General features: G+C 44.0%; 1 long non-coding RNA gene across 1 annotated transcript in view; it reads left to right on the top strand.

Moving 5' to 3' along the window:
- LOC121271222 overlaps nucleotides 1-10,539 on the top strand; it is a 76,309-nt gene that overhangs the window by 51,418 nt on the left and 14,352 nt on the right. The window contains exon 3 of the long non-coding RNA XR_005941693.1: nucleotides 1,061-1,141. This is a non-coding gene — a long non-coding RNA (uncharacterized LOC121271222). The remainder of the gene's footprint in view (nucleotides 1-1,060; nucleotides 1,142-10,539) is intronic.

Raw genomic sequence — 10,539 nt, 5'->3', positions numbered from 1 at the left:
AACAAAAGAGGGTGCGGGGGGTGGGGAGAGAGAAGCGCACGGCCCAAGGAACCCCGAAAACCGGCCACATGCACCCCACAGCCGCATTTATTAAAAAAAAAGGACAGACCCTTTCACAGGTTACCTGCCCCGGCTTCCCAACTCACCCCACTGCCCACCCCCGAACCCAGCGAACACCTACTTACTCATTCAGACAAGGTGGCGACTATAACCGCAAACTGTTGTTTGATAAAGAATTTCGCCTCAATTTCATAAGGCGACGCAAATTTGCACCTCCGGCCTCTTGCGACACTTCCACTAAAACTTAATTCCCATGTCTGACCCGTGTCCAAGCCTGCAAACCCTTTCTTGCTTCTGAAAGCGCAGAGCTAAAATGTTGCAAATCAATTTTCCTGTCTTCTTCTCTCTATCGCTCCATTTTCCTATTTCTGTCATCCCTCTCCCCCTCCTATCTCTTCATTCTTTCTGCCTCCTCTGCGCCCTATTAGTTGATTCGCCCTTTTGTTTTTAATATCACCCTTTATTCTTTACTATTTCCACTTCTGTACCTTGTTTCCTTTTATTCTTTTCCTACACCCACTCCTTTTCTCGAGCTTCTTGTTCCTTATTTCCCTCTCAATTATTTTCCCTTTCTTCCCCTTTTCCCTGTCCTTTTCAACATCCCCCCACCCCACCTCCTCCCAATCTATCTGTGCGCATTTTATTTAACACCCTGGACAGAGCCTCAGTTCCTCTCTCAAGCCTGTATACTTAAAACGAAGAGAGGGAGAGAGAGAAAGGGACACACATCAAGTTGCAAAAAAAAATCATTGTTTCAAATGTTTGAGTGCGCTTGTAGGAATTAGAATTCCAAGTGTTCCAATTTAAGAGAAATGTCCTCTTTACTCTCCCTTCCAATGAAGGACAACGACAACACGCTCGAGAGTTTAATTAATTGTGGCTAATTTCTTCCTCTGCTTTGCGAATCACGATTGATAAATCCATCCATATTAACCACAAGACAATCGTCACTGATCATAGCTCTTCTGTTTAATCAGAATCGCCCTTTTGCCTCTAACAGATGTCCCTCAAAGGGGACGAAAAAAAAACACGGGAATCGAAGAAAAACATGCGTGAGAAAACACGTAGACAACATGCAAAGGTTGGAGGGGCAGACATTAGCATCTAATGTTCTAACCAATAATTTGTTTTGTTTGATACAACAACGCACTGTTTGTCTGTGGTTGAGGAGTCAGACTGTTCAAAAGTCTGTTCTGGTGTGTGGGACGCAGTTATGATTTTTCGATTTATTTAACTAGTCCCCGGAAAGCGACGGACATTAGTCGGCCTCCCCTAGTCTAGATTTACTTCAATGTATGTTCAAATGAGCAGGGATATCTGCTCATAATTTTACAGTAGCTTTCCAATCATGCACTGAACTGCATCCCTCTGTAAACATCCCTCTGTCTGAATTCAATCCCCCTTTGCAAATTCTTAACCTTCTGGGTCTGCCAATTACAGGTAAATTCTCAGGCCCTGTTTCCAACTCCATTTGCCTCTGCTGACGGTTTGAACCAAACTAGACGCTGGGACGGTTCGTAAAAGGCAGAGTGAGTCACAAAAAATAAAGTCGGCCAACTTTAAATCAAATGTGTGCACTCGCTCAGTTTCCCTTGCCTCCCGTGTGGGTATCTTAACTGTCGTGACTGAACATATTTTACAGTAAAGACTCTCAAGAGGGGAATGAGGGGGGGAAAAAAACATCATATTTCTGAACTAAACTGTGTTTTGCCAGTGAACTCGTGCAGAGCCACTGCGAGAGAGTTAGACACCGTTTGAATACTGAATTTCCCCTCTTTTGTTTGTGTCTTTTTTTTAAATAAACGCACTTTAGAGACCAGCCAAAGTAAAGCTTAGCGATGGCTGTGCTCAGAATGACAAGTCAGGCACTGTTCCTCCCGGTTCCGTCCCCAAACGTGTTAACAGGTTAATCTGCCTGTCTAGAGGAAGCCGAGAGGCAGGGTCTGGATATTGCGGGAGCTGGTGGCTCGCTCTGGTCTAAAGGGACCCTGCGCCAATGCCACTTTACCAACGTGCCAATGCCTCTATTTTCAAATTCTCATCTTTATGCCTCGCTCCCTCCACGGCCTCGCTCCGACCCCCCCACCCCCCCCCCGTCCCAATCCCTCCAGCCCTACAACCCCATCCAGCTCTAGCCTCTTGCCCCTCCCGATTTCCTTCGCCCCTCTATCTGGAGGGGTCCTCTCCTACGCAGCTCGACTTCCACCTCCTATTTTAACTTCTTCCTTGAATGCTAGACGGAGAGTCAGTGGGTCAGACTGTGCGGAGGAAAACGGAGTTGACGGGTCAGGCTTGGGGTCTGGCCTTCGAAGGGGAGACTCAGACCTTAGCTCCGTTTCTCTCTGCACCCATACTGCCGGATCTGCTGAGCGTTGCCAGCCTTTTCTGTTTTTGTTTCAGATTTCCAACAGCCTCAGCAAGTTGCTCTTGTCTTTCTTAAAGCCTATCTCTTTGGCCCAGTTTTTGCTCACTTGTTCTAGTGTCTACCTCTCTCCTTGGCTCAGTATCAGTTTTTTTCTCTGATTAAACATAGAAACATAGAAACTAGGAGCAGGAGGAGGCCATTCGGCCCTTCGAGCCTGCTCCGCCATTCATTATGATCATGGCTGATCATCCAAATCAATAGCCTGCTCCCGCTTTCTCCCCATACCCTTTGATCCCTTTCACCCCAAGAGCTATATCTAACTCCTTCTTGAAAACATACAATGTTTTGGCTTCAACTACTTTCTGTGGTAACGAATTCCACAAGCTCACCACTCTCTGGGTGAAGAAATTTCTCCTCACCTCAGTCCTAAATGGTCTACCCTGTATCCTCAGACTATGACCCCTGGTTCTGGACTCCCCCACCATCGGGAACATCCTTCCTGCATCTACCCTGTCTAGTCCTGTTAGAATTTTATAGGTTTCTATGAGATCCCCCCTCATTCTTCTAAAGCCTTGGGTTGTTTCACTATCTCTGGGCCATCTGGTAGTACAGAGCATGAATATCACTGAAAAGAGAGACATGTTGAAGCTTTTGCTCTTGCACTTATCAGGACAAATGCAAGAATGCCAAATTTCAAACCATCACAACAATATATGCTACGTGGAAAAGGGGTAATGATTGGTCAGTAAGTCAACTCTAATTGGCTGAGAAATTACCATGGAGAAAACAATGGGAAACTATAAGCTCCCCAGGCTTCTGGGTAATTCAAAAAAGACCCAAGGTTTGAACATATTCCTTTTGTTTGCAGTGAACGGGTCCCTCTGTATGAATGTATGTCACTTCTAGCAAGTGTAAATGAGCCACATTATGAGCGTGACTAATTATCTTAAATTGGCCATTAGTGTAGCTATTAGCACACTCAGGATTGGTCACCAAGTGCTTCCCAATCATGGAATCATGTCTAACAGTGGACATTGTTTTTAATGTTACGGGTGCTATATAAAAGTAAATGGCTGTTGTTGTATAGGGATGAGAACAGTTATACAATTCTCCTAGTTAATCCATTATAATGAGGACATGAACATGCTAAACAATGATTCTGGACTTGGTTGTGTCCAAGTGTTGTTTCAAATACATCCACTTGCACTTACACAGCACTTAATCACAAAATGACCTTTGGACACAAAGTTGTAAGACGCCACGGTGCCATCTAGTGGCCAGATGCTGAAACTATTGTGACAGTTGACATGACAAAACTGTATAGGAAGTATTGACACAAAAACACTTTGCAGGACATGTTGTCATTGAGTAAGTGAGGGAGAAATTAATAGAGGGTCAGAAACAGGCAAAATGTTAATAGAAATAACAGTTAAATGGTTATTATTGGCTAAGGAAGCTGCTCAGTGACATCAGTAACAATTGAAAGGATTACGACTGGCTAATAAGATTGCTTGCAAATGGCAATTGTTTTTCAGCGGTCACCTGATTCTTTTTGATCAATTGGATTGCGAGAAGGCCTCAGCAGCATTTGAAAGATTGCTATTGGCCAACGGAATTTCCCAGAAATATAAGCAGGTAGAAAGGTGATGATAGGGCCATTAAGACACATGCCAAATTTATAATCACAGACGTTATTTGCAACTATAATGAATACACTTGGTGGTGCTTTGCCAGGGGGCCAGCTGCTTGAAGCTTTGTGGTGGCTAAGCCGCACAGTCTAGGAAGTTCTAAGGGTTGATCTCAGGCCTTGTTGAATTGGCTGAGCTTTGCTGAGGGAAGAAAGGTAATTCCAGCTGAGCTCAGCACACCAGATTGAGGAGGAGGATGTCAGCTCAGGTTCCTACTCCTGATCATTTTCAAAAAAACAACTTGTTTGGATGTGTGGAGGTATGAATGTCACGTGAGGAAATAATCAGGTTCAGTTGACATGTCCACTATTGATCAAGTAACCTTACTGTCAAAAGTCATATATGAATAATGGCCACTTAGGGAACCACAACCCCAGCAAGAAAGCATTACCTTGAGGGGAAATAGAAGAAGGTTGTAAACAAACCATTGCCATCCAACTGCACACAAACATACATCTTGCAGAAGAAGAATCATTTGCATTTGCAGAGTATCTTTCATGGTCTCAAAGCGTTTTACAACCAATTAATATACCTTTTTGAAATCACTGTTGTATTATGGAAAGACAGCAGCCAATTTGTGCACAGCAAGCCCCCACAAATAGCAACACATTCATGACCATTTGTTTTAGTGATGTTGGTTAAAGGACAACTATTAATCCAGGACACCAAGGAGAGCAGCATTGGTCTTCAAAATAGTGCCAGGAATTTTTACATCCACCTGAGAAGTCAGATGAAAAGGAAGAACACAGCCTTGATTGCATTTCAAACTTACAACACACCATGGAATTTAGAAGTCAAGAAATTGTCTCAAGGTTTACCATATGATCTGATTTCTCTCTGTGTGACACTCCTACTGTGATCCTTTGCATCCTAATCCAACTAACTGAATTGGACAGGGCTGCCGAAGAGTACTTCAAGCTGTTTGGTGCAACTTTACCAAGCTCAAGGTTTCAGGAGTGATCTCATTGAACTAAGGTTGGAGTGACCCAGACTGAGTGTAATCTCACCTGGCTTGAACTGCAGGTTGGCCGCACATCAGCTCATGCACCAGAAGGTGTTAAATTACCTGGCAGATGCATGCTTTGGCACTAACATGGGCAGGAAATTTGCTTCTGGCTGGTTCCATGCCAATGCTTGTTCCAAGAAAACCCATCCTCCTCCAGTTACACTTGGCTGCTCGCATCTCACCCACAGTTAAACACTTCCATTCAAACCCTCCTGACAGACTCCAAGTGATTCTCTTTGATTATTTTCCCACCATCACCTTAATGCTTTCCCCACCGACCCCCACCCCCCCTTCTTGGAGTTACCTCTGCTCTCAGAGAGAGGGTTGCCACCTTTGTGAAGCCAAAGGGTAAACACGAAGCAGCGCAGGGACATGGGAGACGAGTCCTCGTTTGAGCTCTGATATTTGCTTTGATAGAGATGAACGTTCTTTGAACCCTCAAAACCTTAATTTGCTTACATAGTGAGATGCAAAAAGAAGTGGAAAGAAATGAACTTTACACAAGCACAATTTTTGGTGTCTGAGTGCGATCAGTTCAGACCCCATGAATGAATAAAGAACGACAAAATGGACTGGCCAAACTGTTGGATGGTCGATAAATGTATTTACAAAACAAGGGGAAAGAAAGAGAAATAAGGTTGAGGTATTTAAAATGATGAAAGGTAAGGGTGTAAGCTGAAAGAATGTTTCCTCTTGTGGGGAAGAGAGTAACTGGCGGCCATCGATATAAGATAGCCACCGAGAAATCCAATAGGGAATTCAAAACAATCTTCCTCACCCAAAGAGTGTGGAACTTGCTACCATAGAGAGTGGTTGAAGTGAATAGAAGCGATGCATTTAAGGGGAAGGGACACAAGCACATGAGGGAGGAGAGAATAGAGGGTTATAATGGTAGATTTAGATGAGGGGAGATGGGATGACACGCAAATGGAGCACAGGCTGGTCGGGCTGAATGGCCTGTTTGTGTGCTGTATATCATATGCATGTAATCCTACGTTGAAATATTTTTTCCTTCATTAAGATTCGAGCTAATGCCTTTCCTCATTCCCGAGGAGGGGCATGAGGGATGGTGTGATTCCTCCCCTTCCAGAAGTTGGAATGCCGGATAAGCACTTGTTTCTGGCAGAGCCGATGGGAGCAGGCGTTTTCCGCCCGATCATTCATTTCACCTTCTCGAGTCCTTAATCGGTTCCACTGCAGAGGTGGAATTTTCACATGAACTCTCTCCATCATCAGCCACAATTTCACGTTGGAGAAAAGGCAAAAATGTTTTGATCAAGAGAAACTTTGCAGGAAGAAATTTGACCCCAACCTATTGCCCTATTGGGAAGAGAGGGCATCACATTTGAAGCTTTGAAGAACATATTACATGCATGGAGAAGTCCCAACAATCCATTTCTGAGTTAAAACAATACATTCCAGCATCGGCAGGTCAATAGTTATGGCTCAGATTGAACTGCGATCATTTTTAAAAAATATATCGCTGTCCATCATTTAAACAGGAAATGGAGGGGTACCAACCAAGTACATTCCATAAGGTAAACATGGGAGCCTGTTGAAGGCTACAGCTCTATGGACGAACAGAGAGATCAGATCAAATTTGAAACCTTTTTATGAAAAAGCGTTAAGTTCTCACAGGGCAGATAATAAAGATTAAAGCCAAAATAGTTATAAATAATATAGGCAAGCTACAAGATGGGAGATTGGAAAGACTAGAGTAAAATGGCAAAAAGTCTCAAGGGCAATAAAAATCCTTTCTATAGGGACATTTTTAAAATTTATTCAGTCATGGGTAACTCTGGCTAGGCCAGCACATATTGCCCATCCCTAATTGCCCTTGAGAAGGTGGTGGTGAGCTGCATTTTGAACCACTGCAGTCCATGTGGTGTAGGTACACCCACATTGCTGTTACACTTAAGGGAGCAAGTAGCAGGGGTAAGGCTTCTGAGAGAGGCAAGGGTGAAGAGTGGGCGCAGGGGAGGCAGGCTAGAGAATTGCCCATGTTTCCATAAGGGAGGCGAATATGGATATGGAACTGGAGAACCACCAATACAGCTGCAACACTGGCGTCTACCCAGCGATGTGGAAAATTGCCTAGGCATGTCCCATCCACAAAATCCAGGACAAATCCAATCCTGGAGATTACCGCCCCATCAGTCACCTCTCAATATCCTATTCACTCATGCTCAGTTTGGGTTCTGCCAGACCCACCCAGCTCCTGACCTCATTACAGCATCAGTCCAAATATGGAAAAAAGAGCTGAACTCAAGAGTTCATGGCACTGAGGTGGGAGTGACTGCCCTTGACATCAAGGTAGTATTTGACCAAGTGTGGCATCAAGTGTGGAGCCCTAGCAAAACTGGAGTCAATGGAAATCAGGGGGAAAACTCTCCACTGGTTGGAGTCATACATAGCACAAAAGGAAATGGTTGTGGTTATTGGAGGTCAATCATCTCAGTCCTGTGACATCACTGCAGGAGTTCCTCAGGGTAGTGTCCTTGGCCCAACCATCTTCAGCTGCTTCATCAATGACCTTCCTTCCACCATAAGGTCAGAAGTGGAGATGTTCACTGATGATTGCCCAATGTTCAGCACCATTCAAGATTCCTCAGATACTGGAGCAGTCCATGTCCTTACAGCAGGACCTGGACAATATCCAAGCTTGTGCTGATAAGTGGCAAGTAACATTCACACCACACAAGTGCCAGACAATGACCATCTCCAATAAGGGAGAACCTAATCACCTCCCCTTGACACTCAATGGCATTACCATCACTGAATCCCTCATTATCAACATCCTGGGGGCTATCATTGACCAGGAACTGAACTGGACTAGCCATATAAATACTGTGGCTACAAGAGCAGGTCAGAGGCTGGGAATTCTGCAACAAGTAACTCACCTCCTGACTCCCCAAAGCCTGTCCACCATCTACAAGGCACAAGTCAGGAGTGTGATGGAATACTCTCCACTTGTCTGGGTGAGTGCAGCTCTCACAACACTCAAGAAGCTCATTGCCATCCAGGACAAAGCAGCCCACTTGATTGGCACCCAATCCACCACCTCCAACACCCACTGCCTGCACCATTGACGCACAGTGGCAGCAGTGTGCACCATCCATAAGGTGAACTGCAGCAACTCATCACGTTTCCTTAGACAGCACCTTCCAAATCTGCAATTTCTACTGCCTAGAAGGACAAGGGCAACAGAACCACCACCCTGGAAGTTCCCCTTCAAGCCACTCACCATCCTGACTTGGACATATATTACCGTTCCTTCATTGTTGCTGGGTCAAAACCCTGGAACTCCCTTGCTAACAGCACTGTGGGTGTACCTACACCACATGGACTGCAGCAGTTCAAGAAGGTGGCTCACCACCACCTTTTCAAGGGCAATAGGGATGGGCAATAAATGTTGGCTTAGCCAGTGATGTCCACAACCCATCAATGAACAAACGATACCAATGGTTACACTCAAAGAAAAAGGGAGCTGAAACAGTCACCCAAATTTAAGGGGGAGTCAATTTGCAGGTCTGGCAGTTGACAACCAAATGCTGAAAGAAGCTGGATAACACTATAAAATTCCAAAATCCTTTGGAAAAGAAGGTTCTGCCGAAAGAGTGACAAATTCAATTCTCCTCATCAGAAGGAGGGAATGGGGGATAATCCAAGAAGTTGTAAAGTAGCTTGTCCACCCTGTGTCAAGTTTTACCTGAAAATGATCCTGTGATGCACACTAGGACATTTTTCTACTTTAAAGGCACTATATAAATGCAAGTTGTTGCTGATACTTCAGTTATTTGTACACTGTTAACATCTGTAGTAAGGAACATTTAAAACAAAAGGGAACTTGATAATCAGAGCTAGGTAGCATGGGTAAAAGGTAGGTCACGCTTGCCCAACCTTGTCGAATTCTCTCAAATATATCAAAGACAGATCGAAAGCAGTGAATTTGATTGGTGCCCATTTTCAGAAGCACCACATACCAGAATTATGGCCAAGGCGATAGGACATGGGATCACGTGGAATGTGACACAATGGACAGAGAGGCTATTAAAGGGCCAAAAGCAAAGTCTGGAAGTGAAGTTAGACTTAAATGATTTCAAGAGTGATGTTCCATGGGCCTGCTTTGGGACTAGATTTTTCTTTCCACATTCACATATGATTTGGACTTAGGAATTGAGGGAAGAACATCAAGATCTATTGATTACACCAAATTGCAAAGTGTGACAAAAAGTGACAGGAGCTGTAAATGTGTGAAGGAGGGACACATTTAAATTAAGGATGAGCAGATAGGTGACCTGGGGCAGTTCAATGCAGAAAACAATGCGTTCATGCATTTCAGTACCAGGGAAAGAGTTGCCTTTTATATATTTTTCACGTCATGGCAAATCCCAAAAATGCTTCATCTTACTTTGGAGTGCTAGTTGTGGCTCAATTGGTAGCACACTTCCCTCTGTATTATAAGGTTCTGGGTTCAAGTCCCACTCTCAAGGCTAGAACACATGAATCAAGGCTGACACGCCAGTGCAGTACTGAGGGAGCATTGTTAGAAATGTTGTCTTTTAAATGAGACGTTAAGCTGAGGTCCTGCTTGTCTGCTTAAGTGGAAGTAAATGATCCCATTTTGAAGAAGAGCAGGAGAGCTGTTCCTGGTGTCCTGGCCAATGTTTATCCCTTAATCAACATCACAAAAAAATTGATTATCTGATTATTATAACTTTGTTTTCTTATGGGATCTTGCTGTGCACAACTTGACTGTCATTTTTCCTACATAACAACAGTGACTATACTTCAAAAGTACTTCATTGAGGCATCCAGTGGTCATGAAAAGTGCTACATAAATGCAAGTCTTTCTTCACAATTTTTTTTTTGGAGTTTTATCATAGCTTTGTCGATGAACACGAAAGCCAATTTGTACACAAAAGCCCATGAACAGCAGTGAGATGAATGTCCAGCTGTTTTGGTGGTGTTAGTTGAGGGGTGAATGTTGGCCAGGCAACCAGAGCTCATTTCTGGTCTTTGAATAGTGCCGTGGGACTGTTCATGTGCACTAGAACAGCAGATAGGTTTCATTGGTCAGTAGGAAAATGGAGTTAAGGGCACAGTCAGATCAGCCATGATCTTATCAAATGGTGAAGCAGGCTCGAGGGGCCGAATGGCCTACTCCTGCTCCTAATTCTTACATTCTTGTGCCAGCACCTCTACAAATAGCATTCCCTCTAGTGTTCTGGAGTGACAGCCTGAATTTTGTGGCTCTAGTCTTTGTACAGGTCTTGAACTCATATCTTTCTGACTCAGAAAGGAGCAACACCTGAAATGCTACCAATCTGAATGACGTACAGGAGCAAAGCAACCTTCATATGCAGATATCCAGATCATGAAACAACAACAGTAACAACTTGCAGTAATAAAAACACAGA

This window comes from Carcharodon carcharias, chromosome 30 (genome assembly GCF_017639515.1).
Source record: "Carcharodon carcharias isolate sCarCar2 chromosome 30, sCarCar2.pri, whole genome shotgun sequence".
NCBI lineage: Eukaryota > Metazoa > Chordata > Chondrichthyes > Lamniformes > Lamnidae > Carcharodon > Carcharodon carcharias.
This window is presented reverse-complemented; position numbering and strand designations above follow the sequence as displayed.